Raw genomic sequence first — 21,728 nt, forward strand, 5'->3', positions numbered from 1 at the left:
GTCAGGAGGGCGACGGCAAACGAAAGAATAAACACCACGTGGAGGCCCTCTGGGGACAGCGCTCAGGTGTGTCTGCGGACCCTGCCTCACTTCCATGTGCGCTCAGGGCTACCTGGAGGAAGCTGGGAAGACTGAGGCTGGCTCACCACAGGGCAGTCTGCCACCCACACCACCTCAGCCCCTCCGTCAAAGAGCCATTGCCCCATGACACGACAGGTGGGCTTACCATGAGGGTGGGGATGTCCATCACGCCTCGAGCTCCTCGGGACCTCCGAGCCACACAGTCCATTCCTGACTCGAGGAAGCCGAAACCTTGGTCAACTAGGCTGAGCTTGAGCTGAAATTTGGGGAGCTTTCCGCCTCTCTGCTGGTCCCTAGGATGTTTAAATAAAGGGGACATTTCCCCAGAAGCCGTCAATCAGGGGCTTGGGAGTCATTAGTGAAGGCAATGGCTCGTTATTAAGCCTCCTGCTTCCGAGGTCTGTCTGGGAGGCAGGATCCCTCCGCTGTTGGGTGGATTCTCCCAGCTGTTTCTCTCCTCCAATGCGTCTTCCTCAGCCCTGAGCAGTCGATAATCATCTTATGCTGTAGACAAATATTCCAGGAGTCAAGTTGAGAATTGACAAGTGCATCATTTCACGGGCAGGGAAACCAAGGCACAGAACGGGGAGTGTTGCACGTGTTAGGAATCATGGCGGCCGCAGCAGAGAAACCTCCTGGTTGCCAAAACCTGCGTGTGAGGTGGTGTCTTCAGGGTCCAGGGTCGGGGGGTGGTGGCGAGAACTTCAATTTCCAGACAAAATGGGAATGTCTGTAACAGTCGATCCTTTATCTAGGGCCAATCCAGGCGGAAAGTTCATAAACCATGAAATGCCACCACCTTCCAGAAACGCTGTTTCTTACCTCCCCGCTCCCTGTGAATTCTCTTAAAAGCAATAGACCTATGACCATGTGAAGTAAAATTCCAAAATTGCTCATGCAACTTTCAAGAGCATACTAGCCGCCTATCCACACAACTCAATGTCATCAAAGAGTGGATCAGTTCCATCCAGAAGGGCCTATAGGAATTCCCCAGGCCCGGATGAACAGTGGGCGACCAAGGCCCAAGAGTAACCGGAGGGACTGACGGAACCAGCACTGAATCCCAGGCCTCTTAAGGCAGGGAAATCAGCATGACCAGAATTAGCAGACCTTCTGCGGGCTCTGCTGTAAACCTGGTGCTGCTAGTTTAATCTCACTTAACAACCACAATGAGAGTTCCAAAATACTGTCAACAACATCACCTTTGGGGTTAAAAAACAAACAGAGTTCCCAAAGTCCCAAGAGAAAACGCAGCTTTGGGGTTCATAGTAACACAGACAGGTGCCGGTCTGCCTTACTTCCTGCAAATTCTACACTATTGAATTCACTATTCAAAACTTAAGTTTTGTAATGGTAGCATTTGCCCGCTCTGGGAAATTAACTGTATAAAGTAATCCTGTGGCGAATCCTTATTGTTAGCAAAGCATCTTTTTGCAAAGCAAATAATTCCTCCCAATATTCATAAAGAAGTTTTACTTAAACCAAAGTATGTGTCTGTACTGACAGGCAATCTCTGTATTATCCCAAGCACAGCTCAGATTCCAGAAAGGACCCAGCTGAGGCAGCGGCTCAGGAAAAAAGACTTTGGAGCAGGAACCGATCTGGGAGAGAAATCTGATGGATTCACTCTTTTCCTAACTTGCCCCAGCTGCGAACCATCTCCAAGCCAGGGCAAAGCCTCCACTGCAATGCCCCAGAATAAAGATTTTGGAGGAAATTTATGAGTGGAAAATAATTATTAAGAAAGCCTGTCCTGTGCTGAAGAATAAATGGCATCAAAAGGCAAATATTCCCTAAATCTCAGAAACATTAATCCAAAGGGAAGACGTGGGGAGGGAGGATTCTGCATAAATGCAGAAAAGAGTAAAAGGAAGTCAGAAATTGATTAAGAGATTAAACTCATCCTAGGAGCCCAATAAATATTTTTAGATTGATGATCAGGTTAGTTGGTTGGTTTGCTTATTTTCTCATTGGCTGGTTGGTTGATTAGTTTTAAATGAAAGCTAGAAAGAAAAATTAAAAGACCAGGAATTGCTTTAAGGGTAAAATGAAGTATGGTATATTCAGCAGAAAGGGGCTGACAGTTTGTCCGTCTTCCCCAAAGAACACCAGTAAGGAATCTGAGAGCACAAATGAAGGCTGATATTATGCTACAGTTATCTGATTACTAAACCAATAATATGTTCACTCTAGGCAGGGAATATAAGACTAGACTGGACAACATAGTGAGACCCCATCTCTACAAAAAAGTAAGAAAGGTCAGCTGGGTGTTGTGGTGCATGCCTGTAGTCCCAGCTACTCAGGAGGCTGAGGCAGAAGGATCACTTGAACCTTGGAGTTTGAGGCTGCTCAGACTTTTAGTGAGCTGTGATGAAGCCACTGCACTGAAGCCTCAGTAATAAGTAAAACCCTGTCTCCAAAAAAAAAAAAAAAAAAAATGTTCACTGTAGAAAACCTGGGAAGGAAAATATAAAGAAATAGGAGCACCCACCATGTAAGTAGCCACTGCCAATATGGGGCATATTTCCATAGTTCTGGAAAGACAGAAAATGCTCTTTGTGTTCTGGACTGGTTTAAGCCAGGGTGTGTGCAAAGCCAGAACAGTCTACTTCTACATCAAGGAAGCTCTGGTTTCTGCCATAGGAGACTTTGCATTCCACGTGGCAAGATGACTAAAGCATAGGGACCTGGAAAATAACAACCCCACATTCCCAGGGTCCCTCACCCTCACCCCCACCCAGAGCAACTGGGCCTAGCCCTAGGGGACCAGCGCCTGGCCCCGTCTCCACCTTGCCCTTCTGCACCATGAGCTGTCTGTCCAGGTGAGGGTGGGGCGCGCCACGTCCTGACAAATGGGGAATCGTCACCCTGGGGCACTCTCAGCTCCTAAATCGAGCTCTCAGTTCAGGGGAAAAAATAAACCAAGAGAGGAATTTTCCACTGGCCCATTAATCATGAGAGCAGCAGGCTTGGTGCAGGGACGATCCTCGGCGGGCACGCCAGGTCTCAGGACCCACCCAGCCCCACGGGGTGTCCCTCACCACTTCCCTGGTGGGTTGCGGTCCCCTACATCGACCCACCTGGACGTCCCTTTGTGTGAACAGTTTCTAAGTATTTTCTAGCTACTATGCAGCTGAAGCAAAGCCAGGTGGCCTTCCTCTTTGCACGGTGCCAGCAGGAGAAGCAACTTGAACTGTGTCAGAGGAAACTCCTGGCCAGACATCTACCCCTTCCACCTCTGAGAGTCACCTCCGTGACTGAGGTATTTCCCAGCCCCTCTGCTTCTCTCACGAGCCCCTTTAGGCCACCAGGACAGAGGTCACTCCACCGCTAACTAGCTGCATGAACTTGGGGGGGTTGTTCTACTTCCCCAAGCCTCTGTATCCAAATCTGTAAATACCAATAGTGTCCCTCGTAACGTCATCGTGAAGACTCCCAGCGCGTAAACACTTAATGAATGTGAGTGGTTCGTGTCCAGAGACTCATTCATTTGTTCAACAATAATATTTGTTGATAACCACCATAGCCCCAAGGACACCTGATTTCGGCCTTCAAGGGTGCATTGTCTAGTAGGGGAGACAAGCGTTGAAAACCAAACCTTGATTCCATCCCATGATAACCTCAGGGAGGTGTGTTTTATGATCACTCTGGCAGAGACTACCACGTATTATCTTCCCCACCTCACCACACGGTGGGTATTAGTGTGACCATTTTACAGATGCTGAGTCTGAGGCCCAGAGGTCACCACGTGGACTTGGACCCAGGCCTCCCGAGTCCAAGCACAGCGCTCTCAATCCACGTTCACTAGTTCCTTCTGTTTGTCTGTTTGTTTCTCTTACAAGGCCCAGCAGAGCTCCTGGTGGGCTTCCTGAGACCCTGTAGTCCACTGATGCTGAACTCGGCCTCAAACCCAAGCACCCCTCACCCACTGCGGGACCAGCTCGGCCAGGTTGATGCAAAATAACCTGCAGGTTGTCCTCAGTCCTTGTGGCTGCTGGTCTTTGTCATTATAAAATTGCAGCCCTGAATGTCACCCTGAGACATAGGCCCCAGCACTATAAACAGCCAGCAGGCCTTCAGTGCTGATGGCCACCCTCCCGGCCTGACAGTGATGATTAAACGTGGCCTGTTAAAGGCGCCGTAAAGAAGGCAGATGTGCAGCAGGGATGAGCAGACTGGAGCACAGGCCCTGGGCCAAATCCTCCTGTCTCTTGGGGGGAGTCACTCTCCCATCTTTCAGAGAGGGATAATGAGAGTCTGGCGGGGGTAACCCATGGGGGGCCTTGGGGCAGGCAGGGACAGAGGTCCCCAAGACACAGATGCCCACAATCCCACCTCTAGCTAGAAGCAGAAACACATCCTATTCCCAACACCAGTCCCAGGACTGCCAGCCCAGCATACCAGGCTGGGCTCCATCTCAGTTCAAGGTCTCTGTTCTGGTCCTCACACTTCTGAGTGTTGCTGTGGAAGGTTCCTAACATCCCCCAGGCCCAGCTGACTGCTTGACAGTCTGTGGTCATCTCATGCTGACTCCCCACCTCGTTCCCTGTGGAATTCCCAAAGAATTCCCAAAAGGGATTCCTTGGGATTTCCAACCTGCAGACAGCCTGGCCTCTTCCCATACCGAGAGCATGGCTCCTACCCTGACCTTCCCCGACTTGACTGTCATTGACCTCAAACAACCAGGGGTGCCAGCCTCGTACCACCCTCCTCCCAAAATGTCCCAGTCTGTCATTCTCCTCTTCTCTCTTCTAGGGAGAAGGTCAATTCTACTGCCTTTCCCAAGGCCCATGTTCCTGATCCCTTTCTCTCTGAGAATCCTGCAGGATTTCTCTCCAAGTCCCCATCTGTCTTGTACTTTTTAAATTTTGTCTTCTCTCCAGGGACAGCTTCCCATTGGCTGAATAAACTGATTGCATCTCTTCCAGCTAAAAAGCTTGACGGTGACCCTCTCATCCCCTCAGTTCCATACCCCAATCTCTTCTCTGATCAGCAGAGATGATTCTGCATCTCTTGGACAACTCCTCCTCCTCCAACTCACGCCTCTGCCCCAACACTCCAATAGCCACCAGGTCAAGATGGCCGCCTGATTCCAAAAGTGAGTGGTCTCTCCTCACACATCAACCCTTGATGCCTGTGACACGTCACTTTCCTTCTTGAAATGTGTCCTCTCTTGGCTTCCAGAAGGTGACTCCTTCTGGATTCTCCTCTTGCCTCCCAGATGGTCTTCTCCTCTGGCATCCGGCCCCTGTCCCTGCTGCCTTCCACCCATAAGTGGGCACAATCGTCAAGTTCAGGTTGTCTTTCACGACTTGCTATTCCTGCCTTTAAGCTGTCTCTCAGAGATCTCTTGCAAGGGTCATTTGAGGCAGACCACCCCCTGCCATGGTGTCTCTCCCCAACTCCAATCTCTGCTGTTGAACAACTTGATCAAGGTGCCCCACCCACAGCTCAATAGACGTGAAGCTACGTTTATCATCTTTTCTCAAACCGCCCCCCTTGAGGCTCCACGTGCACCTCTAAGAGGCTCTGGAGGTGTTTAGAAGGGCCGAGCAAGTGAGCATGGTGGAGTCATTTCCCAGTCATCCAGCATAGCCCTCCCTTCTACCTCAGTCCCCTCATCTCATCAGTCTCCAGGTTATACAGGCACCATCTTTCCCACCCACCCCCACCTCTCTGAGTTGAAATCTTTGTTCAATGTCACCTTTTACCTGGGCTCCTGCCAAGGCCCTCTGGCTAGTTTCTCCACTCCCTCCCCATCTTTCTGCCCCGACCCTTCCCCATCTGTTGTCAAATGTGTGGTTACGACTGCATTCTTCCTCTGCTAACGTAGCTGTGATGCCCCCATGTTGAGTTTGGAAGAAAGCCCCTGCTCTTCCACCTACCATTCATAATCTGGCCCCAACTGCTCCTTCCAGCTTAACATGCCCTCCCCACACTTGAAAACACGGACAAAGTGTGGAAGCAGCCTAAGTGCCATCAACCCATGAATGGATCAATAAACTGTGCTGTATGTATGCCACGGAATATCATGCAGCCATTAAAAAGATGGAGACTTTGCATCTTTTGCATTTACCTGGATGGATTTGAAATACATTCTTCTTAGTGAAGTGTCACAGGAATGAAGAGGTCACTGTCCAGTGTACTCCATGGTAATATGAAAGCAGTATATGAACAATTATATGCTCATATGAACAATAAAATATAGTCCAATTCGGGGGTAGAGGGAAGCAGGAGGGGGGAGGGGGAAGAACGTATGGCAGAAGGAGGGAGAGCTGAGGCGGGACCTCACCTAATGTGCCCCTGTGTGAGGGTGAATGACACGCCCCCTGGGGGAGGGGCTCTTCTACAAATGGAACTTTACCCCGGAAGTGAGAGCAATGTAACCTAAAAATTGTACCCTCATATTAATTTGAAAAAGTAAAAAGATATACGCGAAGTAAATAAATAAATAAAAAGAAAACCCAGACCAGGCCAGCCGCAGTTGTCTGCGCTGCTGTGGCAGGCTCTACTCCTGGTCTCTCTCCCATATGCAGAGTTCTTGCTCCTGACATCCCGCCGCCTGATAAAATCCTACTGAATCCAAGTCAAATGATGCTCCTTCCCCCAAATCTTTCTGGGTCTCACTCCTTACAGCCTATCTTTCCTATCTTTTAGTTTGCACCCTCCCCCCTTATCTCACTCAGCAGTATCATCTACTCATAACTCACCTTCCCCCCCACACTCCCTAAGCTCCTCGAGGGTCAGGGCCTCCCACTTCCCAGCATCCTCATGGAGCCTGGCGCTGTGCCCCGAGCTGTGCCCTGAGCTGTGACCCTCACTGTCCCCAGCACTGTGCCAACTCTGAGGAAGCACTTGCTGTCCCACAGCTGGAACGTGTTTCCATCCTGAACTGTGTCCACAGAGTCCTTAACCCAAACATCTTACTTACAGACATGTTTGGTTTTAGGGTTTTGGGTTTTGTTGTTGTTGGGGTTTTTATTTGGGGGGGATGTTTGGGGGGATTTTTGTTTTGTTTTGTTTGAGACAGGGTCTAACTCTGTCGCCTGGGTTATATCATCATAGCTCACAGCTATGTCAAATTCCTGGGCTCAATTGATCCTTCTGCCTCAGCATCCCAATATCTGGGACTAAGGCACACACCGCCATGCCCAGCTAGTTTTTCCGTTGTTTTTTGTAGAAACGAGGTCTTGCTATGTTGCTCGGGCTGGTCTCAAACTCTGGACCTCAAATGATTCTCCCAGCTCAGCCTCCCAAAATGCTAGAATTACAGGTATGAGCCCCCGCAGCATCAGCATAATTTTCAAAAGTTTTAAATATATTGATAACTGGGCCTTCCTAACAATAATAATAATAATCACCATCTGTTGAACTTCTGCCCTGTGCCTTGCATGAGGCTAAATATTTCACCAATGTTATCTCATCTAATCTTCATAAACACTCCCATTTTACAAATGAGAAAATAGATTTCTACTGCCTAAAAAATGTGTGATTTAGTGACCCTCCCCCCCCCACCCTACTCCCACTGCCATGAGCTCCACTTAAGCCATCGAAGTGAGGAGCTAAATCACGATTAGCCTCGGTGCCCCCTTTTAAGAATATCTGAGTTTCTGCGGACACGAGTTCTGCTTATGAAGAGCCACTGGTATGGAGCTTGCCGCTGCTGTTAATTAGCTCTAGCCACGAGTCAGGAGGATATCAGAGGGGAGAGAAGCAGCCAAACCTGTTTGTCTTCCTGTGCCTGAATCATTTCTTTTTCAGGGCTGAAGTTTTAGGCATCTTTCAGACCACTGGGGCACCACTAATGGGATAGCACAGTGTCTGGGTGGGCATGCCATGCTTTTATGGAGTTTTTTTTTTTTTTCCTTTTTAGGGTAGGATGTAACTGAATTATTATGCCTCAGGGATTTTAAGACTTGTCAGAGTCCGAGATCTGGGTGCTACAGGCTGGCTGATTGCAGCCCTTGCCTGAGAGCTTTAGGGAACTGGCTTAGGTGAGAGTTCAGGGATCAATTGGTCTTTAAAGTCCTGAGGACTTTTCTCAGCCTCTGCTCCATGGGGAAGCATGAAGCCAGCAACTTCACAGAGCCGAAACCTGTGTACAGAGAGGACAGCACAATCCCCTGGGTGGTGGCACCAAGGGAGGACAGAGTCCTTGACAAAGCTGGTCCCCAGTCCAAACCTCAGAGACTCAGAGTGGATCTCACGTTGTCGTCCTGCCGTGAGGTGAGCTCTACTTACAGAGAGAGGCAATCCCGGAAAATATTCTCTTCTCTACCCAAAGATAGAGCTTCTGGTATCTTCTCTGATCGAGCAGGAAAGAAAAACACAAGCATTTCAGGATGGTGAATAAACATAAACTCATTTATGTTTGGATTTGAGACGTCAAGACACATACACACATGCGTGAACACTTGCGCATGCGTGGAGAAAGACGCAGACGCCCATGCTGTCAGATGTCCCCTCCACTTCTGTGACTGTCCTCTTATGGCTCGAATCTGATTCTATTACTGGGGGCCAAGACCTCAATAGGGGTCTGCTTTGCCAGCCTTTTCCTTTTCTGAGACTCCTCTGAATACACGTGGGGCCGAGGACGTCCAGGTTGATGTCCACACCACCAATAGCTTGCTCTGGATGCCAAGGGCCCATTTAGAGATTGAGCCCAAAGGCCTGATGCCTTATGATACTTTTCAAATATTTTCCGATGATCTGACCTTACTCCAGGCTGGACTAACAACCCCTGGGGTTAACAAAATAGGCTGCGATGGAGCTGACAACACTTTCTTATTGATATCCCCTGCACCAAAGGACCCCAAAGCTAGAATTGCCGTGATATCCCATGGTCTTGACGGGAGAGTGCCACAGTGTCAGAGACGCTGAGCCCCTGGTCTGGTATCATGTAACCAGCCAACGTCGGGGCAAAGGCTGGGACTCTCTAACATTCTGTGCATTTTTCATCACCTTCTTTCATAAACCTAGTGATGCCAAGAGGAAGAAAAAAAGAAGTGAAGGATCAAATCCAAGCCCCTGGCGGAGAGCCATTTCCCTTCATACGCGTGATTTTTGTTTTTGCCTTTTTATAGCTCTGACGGAGAAAAACACAAATGAGAACCTGAGCTGCACTTGGCGTTGCTCTGCCAATCCTTAGAACTCTGGGGACGCTTCAGTCTTTTGGAGAAAGGCATTGCAGACGTCAGACACCGAGCAGCTTGACTCCCCTGACCAATTCCCACCTGCGGCCTTGCTACAGCTGACTCTTCCACTGTCTGGTAATGCTGTGTCCATAGTCAGCAGCTGCCTCTGGGAAGATGAGTTTTTATTTGGTTTGGGCTTGTTATGAATGCCTCGCCTTGTCTCACCAGCCCTTGGTGGATATAAGATGTGGTGATGCCAGCGTGGACACACCTTTTCCACACAAATTGGGGGGGGTTGGATTCAGGGGGTGCACTGGCCGCAGGAGCAATGCTGCACAGTGAATCAGGACTGCTGGGCTTATTTGGGGATCACAGATTGTCACCAGTCTTCTCCACAACGTATGCAGTGGTGGGTCTTCCCTGAGATGCAAGATGCGTCTTCAGTAAAACTTCCTCTATAAGCCTCGTGGTCTGAAACACACCTGGGGACAGAAACACTCTCCCCCGAGTCCTGCAGCCTCCTGGAGGGCTCCTTCCGGCATCCTTTCCCCGCTCCCAGTCCACAGCCCCAGCCAGGCTTCACGGTAACTCCAGAAGACTCTCTCAGTCTAAGATGTTTATTGTGAGTAAATTATTTGCACTTGTGGTCACTCAGCATCTCACCCACCCCACTCCCACCTTTCCCCCACAAATCATGAAAGAGGTTTTCAGGTCTACTCCCCAAGGCCTGGGGAGGGGCTCAGGCAGGATTCCCAGTAGCAGGGCTAGAGCAAGGCCAATGTCTCCTTGGAACGTTCAGCGTTCCACTCTCCCTACCTGAAGGATACCTTTCCTACCGCCCTGTCTTTAACTGGTTCTTGCAAGGTAATCCATTGGCATCAAAACCCTGAAAAGCTTGGGCAGACTTCAGTGGTGAAGAGGATAATATTCCCACTTCCACACTGAAGGTGGAAGGCCTCTAGACCCAAGGTGACTCTGCGGACCTCATGAGCAGTACGTCACTTAACCCCACAGTGAGTCACTGCCTGGAATAGCCCTCACTTCAGGTAAAGTCATGAAGCTCAGAGAGCCAAAGTCACCTGCTGTCAAATGCCAGGGCCAACACTTCTCCACAGACCACCTGGCTCTTTACCACTATGCCACACAGCTAGGAAGAAGGAACAGACAGCTGCCTGTCCCAGGGCAGCTGTGGTGACCCAGCTTGCATGTTGAGAAGGTCTATCTAGGTCCTCTATTGCTAGCTCTCCCCAAATCTCCCACCTGATAGGTGGCTCTGGAGAGAGTGACCCTATGACGTTCACGGTCCTGCCCCAAACTCATGGGGACTAAAGACAGGCAGCCTGGCTTTTTGACAGTCACCCATACATGCTGGGTCCTCCCCTCCCCCTCATTCTCCCTCCCAAGGCAGCAGGGTCTGGGGTCTGGGTCCTTGAGACCCCATTTCAGCCGCTAACCAAACCAGCTCCTTGGCCAAGGCCCGCGGGGCTGGGAAAGGTCAAACGCAACCCGTGGTGAAGTAGGCAGCATCATAAGGTAAAAAGAGGCTCCTAAAACTCTGTCCTCTTTTTAACTCTGTCCAGACCCCAGAGGGGGAGGGAACCCTGTGAAGCCCCCCACCTCTGCCTCCACTCCCCAGTCCCCAAACAGAGAAAGCAGGATTAGGGTCAAAACAAAAAGCAAACAAACAAATTTACAAAGTCCCTGCTTCCCTGTCTAGACCCATACATCGTCCTGACAGGGCCAAATCACATTAACTAACATCAATTAGCCAGTCACTCTGAGAGCCAGGGCAAGAGCAAGCAGCAGGCAGAGTGCACCTCTATTAATATCATTACGGTCATCATTATATCTTAGGGCAGTCTCCCCAACCTCTGCTGCTCAACAAAGGCTAATGTCTCTATTACAACAAGAGGGTCCTTTTATTGGACTGTTTCACGATGAATTTGGTTGAGTTTTACCAGCCTTGACATAATTACGGGCGGCAAGTCTCCACGTGGTGCCTGAAACCCCGTTGTCTACTCGAGTATTTGGGCAAACAAGGGCTCGGGGAGAAAATGACAGCTCGCGGCAGGCTGTCCAATAGGAAACCACTGCCCCACCCCCTCCCACTCCCCACCACCCCCCCCACCCCCCCGTTAGCCTTAGAAGGGGATTTTAAAACCAAAGCCTTCCACGCTGGAGATGATGCTGGACCCTGAGCACTGCCAGTGACCACCAAGTGACCAAATCTAAACTTAGCCTGCCCCTGCCAAGAACATTCCCCAAGGGATGCCCGGCCTCAAGCACATGGCTGTGAGCTTCAACCCCATGCTGACCTTAGTCTGCAGTGTTGAGCAACTAACTTAACCTCTTGGGAGGGAGGGTTAAATGGTTAGGCCGCCTTACAAGGAGAAACAGCAAGATAATCGCTCAATGGGAAGAAGGGAAAGAAAGGGTTCTAACAAAAAAAAAGTCCGAAAGACTGGGGACACGGAGCTCAGGAACCTCGCAGGCTGAGAATGAGACAGCCTCTGCTAATCGGAAGGGAAGGGTAGCAACAGGGCTGTGGAGTCAGAGATTCCGACTGGCCACGAGTGAACCACTCAGGTTAGCTGCGCCAAGCCTCTTTGTCCTCCTAGTGTAAACTAAGGGTGATGGATAATAATACCTACATCATAGGGCTGTTGGGAGATTAAGGGAGAGTAATAGAAAGTGCTCAAAACTCAGGGTGCCCACTGAGTTGAGAAACACAGGGGAATACCTAAAATGGTTTAGTTATATTAATTTCCTTACATGCTAAAATAATTTCTGTGCTTCCAACCCCGTGAGCACCTTGTGCACTAGCTGATAACTATTATTCATCCCATTATACTGTGCTAGGTGTTGGAAGATAGCTCTGCCCCCAAATACTGCACCTCCCCTGGTGAGAATTCCCACAGGATCCGCTTGCCTGGTTTATGTTTGGGGTGGGGGGACGGCCGCTTTCATGGGCAAAGCTCAACCAAGAAGAACATTAAGCCGTGAAGAGTCATCATACCTTCACTCCAGAGGCTGTGTCAGCCCTGACGCAGGGTGGAGGAGGATGTCCAGCTCTGTCCCGAGAGGGAAGGGTTACTGCCCGCCCAGACCGCGGGACTCCGCTCCCAACAGGGCTCTGCCATTGACTGTGGGTCAGCAGCAGAGGCCCAGCATGGTGGTGACAAATACCAAAGGGGAGTGGGTGGGGACCAGAAAGCGGGAGCAGAAGCAGATCCAATAGCCACCCCTTCCTAAGTCGGCATAACTCGTGGTTGCTAAGGCACCGTCCCACACCATAAGCGCCCACTCTGTCCTACCAGCCTGCAGGGAAATCTGCAAGTTTTTCAAAGCGCAATGTCATAGTTTGTCCCCCTCTTAGCATGGAGTCCATGTGGACAGTGACGCGAGAGCTTTGGTGGGATCTCTGCGTAGTGGGGAAGAAGCTCCATTATCACCAGGAACCCATCTTAGCCATGGAGAAAGGCAGCTTCCCCTGCTTCTCAGAGCTGTAAATAAGCTATGGACTATTAAGTGTTCTGTTTGGGTTTTTGTTTGTTTGTTTGAGACAGTCTCACTGTGTCACCCTCAGTAGAGTGCTGAGACGTCACAGCTCACAGCAACCTCCAACTCTTGGGCTTAAGCCATTTTCTTGTCTCAGCCTCCCAAGTAGCTGGGACTACAGGTGCCTGCCACGATGCCTGGCTGCTTTTTGTTGCAGTTGTCATTGTTGTTTAGTTGGCCCCAGGCCAGGTTTGAACCCGCCAGCACTGGTGTCTGTGGTCGGCACCCTAACCACTGAGCTACAGGCCCCGAGCCTCTGTTCTGGTTTGTTACTGAAGACTTCTGAACCCGGTCCTCCAGATGCGCCAGCCTGTGAGCTCTGCGAGGCCACACTGTACGGTGGTACCCACCCGGGAGCTGAGCCATCATAATTACAGGGCGAAAGTTGGTCTGAGGGGCATGTGGGGCTTCTGTATTAGACATTCCATATTTCATGTGGACAAGTTTGATCCTTTAAGCTCTGAAAACACCCAGAGGGCAAACTGTCAGCACCAGGCACAAGAATTTTGCCCTGAACAAAATGACCTTTGAGTTCTTAACTGGTTTCAAATTTTTCAGGTCCCTGTATACATATTCCTCTTCGGTCACTTCCTAACATCTTAAATGCATTTATTTGCTGGTGGGGTTTGCCCTCTTTGGCCAACAGCCACTGATTAACATCTCGTCTGCAAACTATGTAGAAATGTAATCCTTAACAAAATGGGGAAGTTCCCAGCAAGCCAACACATTGTATTGATTTGCAAACTTCAGCCCAACCTGACCATCTTTTCTCACTAAATTATAGCCATCTGTCTTCAAGAAAAATTCGCGTATCATCACGTCCTCAACAGACACGAAATTCACTGGCTGATGGGTGCAAAACCCAATCAGACTTGCACAGGGACATCCATTGAAAAAAAAAAAAAAAAGCAAAAAAGGACCTTTTGTTTTTTAAGCTGTGAAATCAAGGCGACACGTTCTATTAGGGACATCTTTATCTAGGAATCGAACATCTTTTTCTCCGTGGTGAGCCAATGCAGCGTTTCCCTTCAGTTTCAGCCTTACACTGCGGGCTTTTCTGTTCTATTCTTTATTGTTAACATTGAGAACAGATATACCAACAGTCTCACCATCTAGGACAGGCCCTTGGGGACAGGCTTTCTGTGTCCTTGGGTAACTCAGACACATCCCAGAGCTTCAGTTTCTGGGGTTGTGATAGAGAAGAAACACAGGCCAGCAGTCCACCTTAGAGGGCCGGGCCGATGGAAAAAGAGGATTGATACATGCCTCTTTCTCTCCTCCTCCGCTTTCACCTTTGGCCGGCCAGCTGGCTCCGAGGGCCGGCGTTCCACCAGCACCTTCTATCTGGGGTAATGGAAAGCAGAGACACCTAATCCCCAAACTTCATCTTAGACGCGACTGTAGTTTAAAACCTCTCCCTTCATCAGAGCTGCTACTGATCAAACAGGCAGGCGCTGGAGCAGCCTCCCTTCCTTCCCTCCCTTCAATAGACGTGTGCTCCGAGGCAGAGGAGTGGGCCGGATCTGGGTTCTGGAAGGACAGCATTGAAGGGGCCCCATCTAATCCACACACGAGACGGCCAGCCTCTGATGGAATCGGGGGTGCAGGGTGCCACCCGGGGCAGCAGTGAAGTGAATTAAGCTCCATCCCTTCATGCCACCCACAATCCCATTTAGACAGCCCAGGAGGCAGCTCTAGGCCCCCTGATCCAATTAGGAAGGCCCAGCCCTCCTGTCCACGGTGAGCCTGGGACTGAGCTCCCCAGCCTGCTCCACCAGCCAGACGGAGCCACAGTCACAATCTGAGTATTCTCAGGCACATTGCGTCGCCCCAAAGAGATTGTAAACCTCTTAAGGGAAGGGTTGACTTCACACATAGTTGGATTAGCTGCTCACTTACTTGGTATAATTTATTGGGAGCCGAGAGAAGGCTGTTTCCTGCTACTCACCCACCACGGTCTCTGAGTCACTCTTTTAAAAAGCCTTTCATTTGGGTGAAATGCAGTCATGAAAATGCTTTCATTTAAACCCAATTAAAGGGGGCAGAATAATAGAGCTTTCTGCCTTGTGATGACACTCCAGTACTATTGAAAGGCCCCATATAGCAGGAAGATATAAAAAGAGTCTGGTTGGATATGGTGGCCTCAAGCCTGTAATCCCAGCACTCCAGGAGGCTGAAGTGGGAGGATCCCTTGAGCTCAGGAGTTCAAGACCAGCCTGAGCAAGAGCAAGATCCCGTCTCTACTAAAAATAAAAAGAAAGTAGCCAAGTGTTACTCAGGAGAATGAGGCAGGAAGATTGCCTGAGGCAGGAAGATTGCTTGAGCCCAACAGTTTGAGGTTGCTGTGAGCTGAGACTCTACGGCACTCTACCCAGGACAACAGGGTGAGACTCTGTCTCAAAAAAAAAAAAAAAAAAAGGCTTTCTCTCCTGCCTTCCTAAGAGATCTTGTAGGAATGTCTTGAGACAGTCATCATAAAATGAAAAAGTTCACATCTCTCATCCCACTTCAGGCCCACAGAGTGTCACCCCATGAGATTAGAGGTCATGTATAAAAATCAACCTTGGCATGGGTAAAGGAATTTCTTCATTTTCTTATTTCTTTAACCAATACCTTGGTATTAGGTAGATTTACAGTCAGTGAAGCCAACTTCAGTTGATTGATACCTGAGGCAAATGAAGACGTGATACTGGGGCTGGATGTAGCTGGGCATGCCTATAATCCCGGTAATTTAGGAGGCTGAGGTGGGAAGATTGCTTGAGGTCAAGAGTTGGAGACTAGCCTGGGAAAAACAGCAAGACCCCATCTCTACAGAAAGTAAGGAAAATAATTAGCCAGGTGTGGTGCCAGGTGCCTGTAATCCCAGCTACTTGGGAGGCTGAGACAAGAGGATTATTAATCCCAGGAGTTGGAGGGCTGCAGTGAGCCATGATGACACCACTGCACTCCAGCCTGGGCAACAGGCAAGATCCTGTCTCTTGGAAAAAAAAAAAAAGAAAGACATAATCATGGGTTCCATTTCCAGCTAGGACTTCTTAATTTTGCCAAGTGGAAAAATTCCCCAACTTCACGTTGCACGTCCAACCCCAAGACAGAAGGAATCGGATGGCTCTCCCATCTGTAACCCCTAAATCACACCTTTCTCCAGAGTGAAGGACAGCTCTCATTGTTTGAGGAAAGGTGAGCAGATGTGATGACGGAAAAAAGCGTTTGAAGAGACCCAAGAATGCGGGGAGACTCCCCACAACAGAGAAAGCAAAGAAGCTTCCCCCAAAGACAGAACACACTCTGCCAAAACCGTGGCTTCAGCCCAGACTGATCTCCGGCTTCTGATCCCACCCCCGCTGGAGACACTCTGCATTTGTGCCCCTGTCGGCCACCCAGCTCCTGGTGTCTGCTATAGCAGCAGTGGGGCACTAATACAGACGCTGGTGTCAAAGAGGCACCAGACTTTCAGAAGAGTCTGCCCAGAAGCCAAAGGCATGCACTCCGGCAACTCTGTTGCCCAATGGACACAGCCGTGTGCCTCGCACCCCCTCCTCCCCAACGAGGATGGGGTCAGACTGGGAGCCATCATGTCCAGTGGGTGATTTCCATTTCTCCTCTGAGAAAGCAGCATACATCTGGCTTCCAAGCAGCATACGTGCATTCAGCAAAACACACCAAACACATCCCATACTGGCCACTATGATATGCAAGGAGGGACAGAGCCAGGGGCCCCCCAAGGCTGGTTTCAGTCCTGGACTCCTCCCGTCTGGGTCAGCCCTGGACTCCACTGGCTCCTTGTCACCACCCATCCACCTACCATGGGTGTGACTTTGGACAAATTACTTACCTGCAATTTCCGACCCAGAAAACGGGGATTAATAGACCTGCACGGTGGCCCACACCTGTAATCCCAGCACTCTCGGGGGGCCACGGCAGGAGGATCTCTTGAGCTCAGGAGTTTGAGACCAGCCTGAACAAGAGCAAGACCCCGTCTCTACTAAAAACAGAAAAACTAGCTGGGCATTGTGGTGAGCACCTGTAGTCCCAGCTACTCAGGAGGCTGAGACAGGAGGATAGCTTTAGGTTACAGTCAACTATGATGATGCCACTGCACTCTAGCCTGGGTGACAGAGCAAAACTGTCTCAAAAAAGGTGGGGATAGTAACCTTCCCCCGTTACCAAGCTTTTCTAAGGATCCAAGGAGAAAATCCATCTGCTGAGCCTGGCCCTACACATGTGCTCTGTGGAAACCGTAGCCACTGCCTGCCCAGGGTATGATGCACCACTGACTTTGTCAGCGTGCTGAGTAAGAACAGCCTCCTGGCCCATCTTCTCCATCCAATTTTTCTCATGGTCTATTCTGGGTCCCCAGTGTTGGACTGAACAAAGTGTGGTCCTGTCTTTCTAGGATGGCCCCATGGTCCCATGCAGTGGTCAGGAGCCCTGTAGTCTGGTCTTCAGCAGAGTGAATCCAATCAGCTGCTTACTGGGGAATTTGGAATTCTCTAAAGGCCAGCTTGCTCAGATGCACCCAGGTCACTCCGCCACGAGGGAGCCCAGAGGCGGTCAAAGTGAAAGACAGGGTAGCTTCACATGCTCAGGCCGCAGATGCATGAAAGAGAGGCCAGCACAGGGACAGCCCTTCTGCTCGTGGAGGAGAAGAAGAGGACAGAGAGCTTCTGAGGCAGGGTTAGCTGAGAGGGAGCCGGGCAGCTGCAGCTCAGCACCCACGGTGACCTCAGCTAGGGGCAGCAGAGAAAGCTGCTGATGTGTTCAGAGTCACATGAGCCGGGCGGTGCCCAAGCTGTCCTCAGGATGGCCTGTGACAACGGTCCCAGTTAAGAGGAGCAGAGTCCCCCCCCCAGGAATAAGAACAGCGAGGGCGGCCACCTTTCACAAGGTGGTTTTTATTTCACGGCCCCTTCAAGTTCATGAAATGGAGTTTGGATGACCTTCAGAAAGAAAATGATGTCCCAACCCTCTTCCCAGTCCTCCCCTCACTGGGGGCCACCAGATTCCTGGAAGCATTTGAAAAAAACTATTCAAAGGACTGGACTAGGCCAGGTCATCAGCAATGGGAAAGATATCCTGTTGCTTCTGCTCCTTTAGAGAAAACGTTTCAGTACTTCACAAGTTTGGCCAATAAATATGAACTAATTCTATAATTAGGGAAAAAGGAACGAAAGAAAGCTTTCATTTTCTGGAAGTTTCTTATGCCTACAGACAACCCCCCTTTCAAAAAAAAGCACACGACCAGACTGGCTGGTTTCTTTGCCAACAGCCTGGCCATTTAGGGGACGTGCAGACCAAATCTCTGCAGTGGGGTCCCCTTCCGATCACTCACTGCGTGAGGATGCCATTCTGGGGACCAGTGGCCTTGTACCTCTGTATCCCCAAATCCTGCCATGCCAGGCCCAAAAATGCCTCCTTAGAAACACAAAGCTCCCCAGGTTCTTGCATATCTTTGGGGCTCTCGCTGGGGCCTGGCCCCACCACCGGGAGCATAAGGATGAGAGCATGAGCTTTTGTTCTGCATGAGGCCTGCGGAGGGCGGGTGGGGTGGGGGGAGAGGGCCCCAAATCCCGGTGCCAGCATGCAGCCTGCCAAAGGATGCACACAGACATGACAGGGGATTGTCAAAAAGCGCCAGAGACAATGTAGCTAATGTACCAGGATCCCCTGCAAAGGAGCTCAAGGGCGAGTCAGGAAGTGACCAGGGACACCAGCCTCTGCACAGAGCACCCGAAAAGGAGCAGCCTTTGTGGGCATCTCTCAGTTTCCTCTGTGTGTTCCCTTCTCCGGGGAGAACGAGAGAAAGGGCAAGGAAAAAGAAACACTGGGCTCTGACTGTACCCCTAGAATAGCCGGTAAGCAATTCAGGCAGAATTTCTTCACACAATGGGCGAGAGAAATATGAACCAGGCTGCCAAAATTAGCAGGACAAGCGAGTACTGTGTACTCAGCCCCAGAGGAGCCTGGACACATTTCAGAAAGAGTGGAGACTCTGAAGACTGAGATGCTGACTCCTGTCCGGGGTGGATAGTCGTAAAATACAAGTTAATTTGCAGCTCACGAGATATACTAAGTAGGCAGATCCTGTCTGGAGTCTTAGGGGTCACACTAGCTCCAGGCTTTGCAAACTCCCTGGTGAAAATTCTGGCAGAGGGTATGGGGAAGCCTTTAGCCTTTCCTAATAAAGGATGCCCTAAATAAATAAATAAATATAAATCCAATGGAATCATGGTGTTTTCCTTCTCAAATGGGTCTAACAGAACATCTAATTATATAGATGAAGGGCCCACTTCCAGGAAATCAGACAAATGGCCTCAGAACTTTCTGTTAATTACTGGCAGAGCCAGGAATGAAGCCCAATTTTCCAAATTCCTCAAGTGATAGTCGTGACATGTTCCAATGAGTGATGTCCAGGGTTTTGCCTTCCCTGGGATCTTTGCAAAGGGTGTGAACAAGTCAAATCTGAGAGTGTATTTGCCCTGCTGGAGCAAGGTGGCACCAAGATGGGAATGTTTTTCAAAGTGTGTGTTTCCTTTAGAAGTAAAAAACAGGGGCTCGGGGTGTTGCTCAGCTGATTTGGATAAGGGCTAACATTTTTGTCTTGTGGGTCAGATTACAGGCCATTGTTCAAATGTTCCATTTTGGTCTTCTAATCTCTCCTGAGCTTGGAAATTGCAGAGAGGTCAGCAATGATTTCTACCCAGGAAGGATCACAAAAATGGCTCTGGGATATGGGGTGGGTTTGGGGTTGGGGTTGAAGACATGGTGAGGGGGATGAATGAAGTCATAATGCCTTTATGTCTTTGAAATGTAAATAGGACAGTTTCCCATTGTGATGAAACCATCCAGGCAGGCAACAGGTTGAACTTGGGTTTGTGAGTTGGAAAATGGAAACAGGTGTCTTACGAAACTCAAAAGTCAGGTATGCGGCCCCCGGAAAGAGTCTGCTCCCTTCACACAGCTTTAGACTGATGAAATACTATAATGAAGTCTTGTGAAAAATAATGTTAAGACCTTAGAAAGCGGCTCCGTGCCTGTGGCTCAAGTGGCTAAGGCACCAGCCACATACACCTAAGGTGGCGGGTTCGAATCCAGCCCAGGCCTGCCAAACAACAATGATGGCTGCAACCAAAAAAATAGCCGGGCGTTGTGGCGAGCGCCTATGGTCCCAGCTACTTGGGAGGCAGAGCCAGGAGACTCGCTTGAGCCCAGGAGTTGGAGGTTGCTGTGAGCTGTGATGCCATGGCACTCTATCCAGGGGAACAACTTGAGGCTCTGTCTCCCAAAAAAAAAAGAGCCTTAGAAAGCTTTAGCAAACAGACTGGTTCTGAGCATCTCCAGGTTGACCACAAGGTACCTGCTGGGGGACTAACCCAGAGGCCCAGAGGCCCAGCCGAGCCTCACCAGAGTTCGTGCAGGGGGGTAACAATGCAAATATCACAAAGTTAGGAACGACATCACTGGAGTCTTGATTTCTCTATTTCCTGGTCGGCTTTTAAAAGCAAAAAATGAAAAGAAGAGGTGATTTCAAATGAAGTTCAACCTAAACCCCCAATAGACATTTGTTGACCAAACACACAAGGTGTGTACTTGGTGAACTTCTACTGTTAGCTGTGTAAGCAGGTTATAAGCAGCAAAAACTGTCCAAGAACTATAGCGTTTTTCATTACGTTGGGTTTTAGAATGTTTTAAAGAAATTAAGCATTTTAAAATTAAATATTGCTCCCTCCCCCCCCCAAAATATCCTATGTTTCTCAAATACCCTGCTAGAGATGAGCTAATGCAAATATTTCAAAAATGAAGCAAAAGTGATTGAAAATAATGATGGGGACAATTTACTCAGAAATATTTTAGCAATGTTTTAGACCTACAATCTTGGCCTTTTCTAAATTAAACGTATAAAATTTTTTTTAAAAGAAAAAGAACAAAACCGTTGTAAACATGAACACACAACATTCTAAAGAAGAAATTGAATTATCATTATCATATATGTATATTAAAAGCTTTTGCATCAGCTGCTAGAAACAGAAGGTTAAATCGATGTGTAGAATGAGGAGCTGACATTTCTCTGAAGGGACGGGATGAAATATTCCATTACAGCTACAGTACTTAAAACAAAACCTAGCTGAGGTACCGAGTTTGAGACTTTCCTCCTCCTCGTCCCCAATTCTAGCCCCAGGAATGCCAAGAATTTGAACTCCTTGTCCTTAAGGTGAAAGGGCATTAACTCAAATCTGCTCATGAAGAAAAGAGGTAGCAAATCCCGAGGCGCTGCAAGTACCCAATAAAATCCCCCCAAGTTTAAGATGCCAATAGACGGGTTATTTCCTTTGGTGCTTCAGAAGTAATTGGGAACCACTTTCGAATTGCAGGTCATTAATTAGGAGCCAGGGAGATCTCCATCAGCATCTCAGTCATTCTCTACTCCTTTATTTCAACATTTAGTATTTAGGTTTAAAATAGTTGCTCAGAAAGCAGAGAGGCGATTAGCAGAGATTATTTTTGTTTAAATGTGCGCCATAGTTACACACGTCCTGTCCACGGTAAAAGGAAATTATACAGCATAAGTTACAAAATGATTATTTGGTGTTCCACAAACATTCCAATCAACCCTTCAGTGTGGTTCTATTCAACAGCAGAAAAGCAGAACAGAAGTGAACCCCAGAGCCTCGCAGCTCCTTGACATCTCAAAGAGAACCTCGAGGAATCCATCCGCTTCAGTCTGCACCTGTGAACCTGGCGGGGAAACCTTCCCACTTCTCCTTGGAGAAGCCCTCTGCTGCAGGTGCAGCAGGAGACAGGACGGGCCACTGCAGCTGGCCAGGGGACCACAGGAGTGACCTAGCCCCAGCATAAATTCCTCTGGGCTGTGCGAAGGAACTCCAAATATTCCCATCTTCCCCCCCAAAATACACAGTGATGACTGGGTTCTCATCGTCTCCTAGTGATTCACTT

The sequence above is a fragment of the Otolemur garnettii genome, unplaced genomic scaffold, assembly GCF_000181295.1.
Source record: "Otolemur garnettii isolate 467f Iridium unplaced genomic scaffold, OtoGar3 scaffold00019, whole genome shotgun sequence".
Taxonomy (NCBI): Eukaryota; Metazoa; Chordata; class Mammalia; order Primates; family Galagidae; genus Otolemur; species Otolemur garnettii.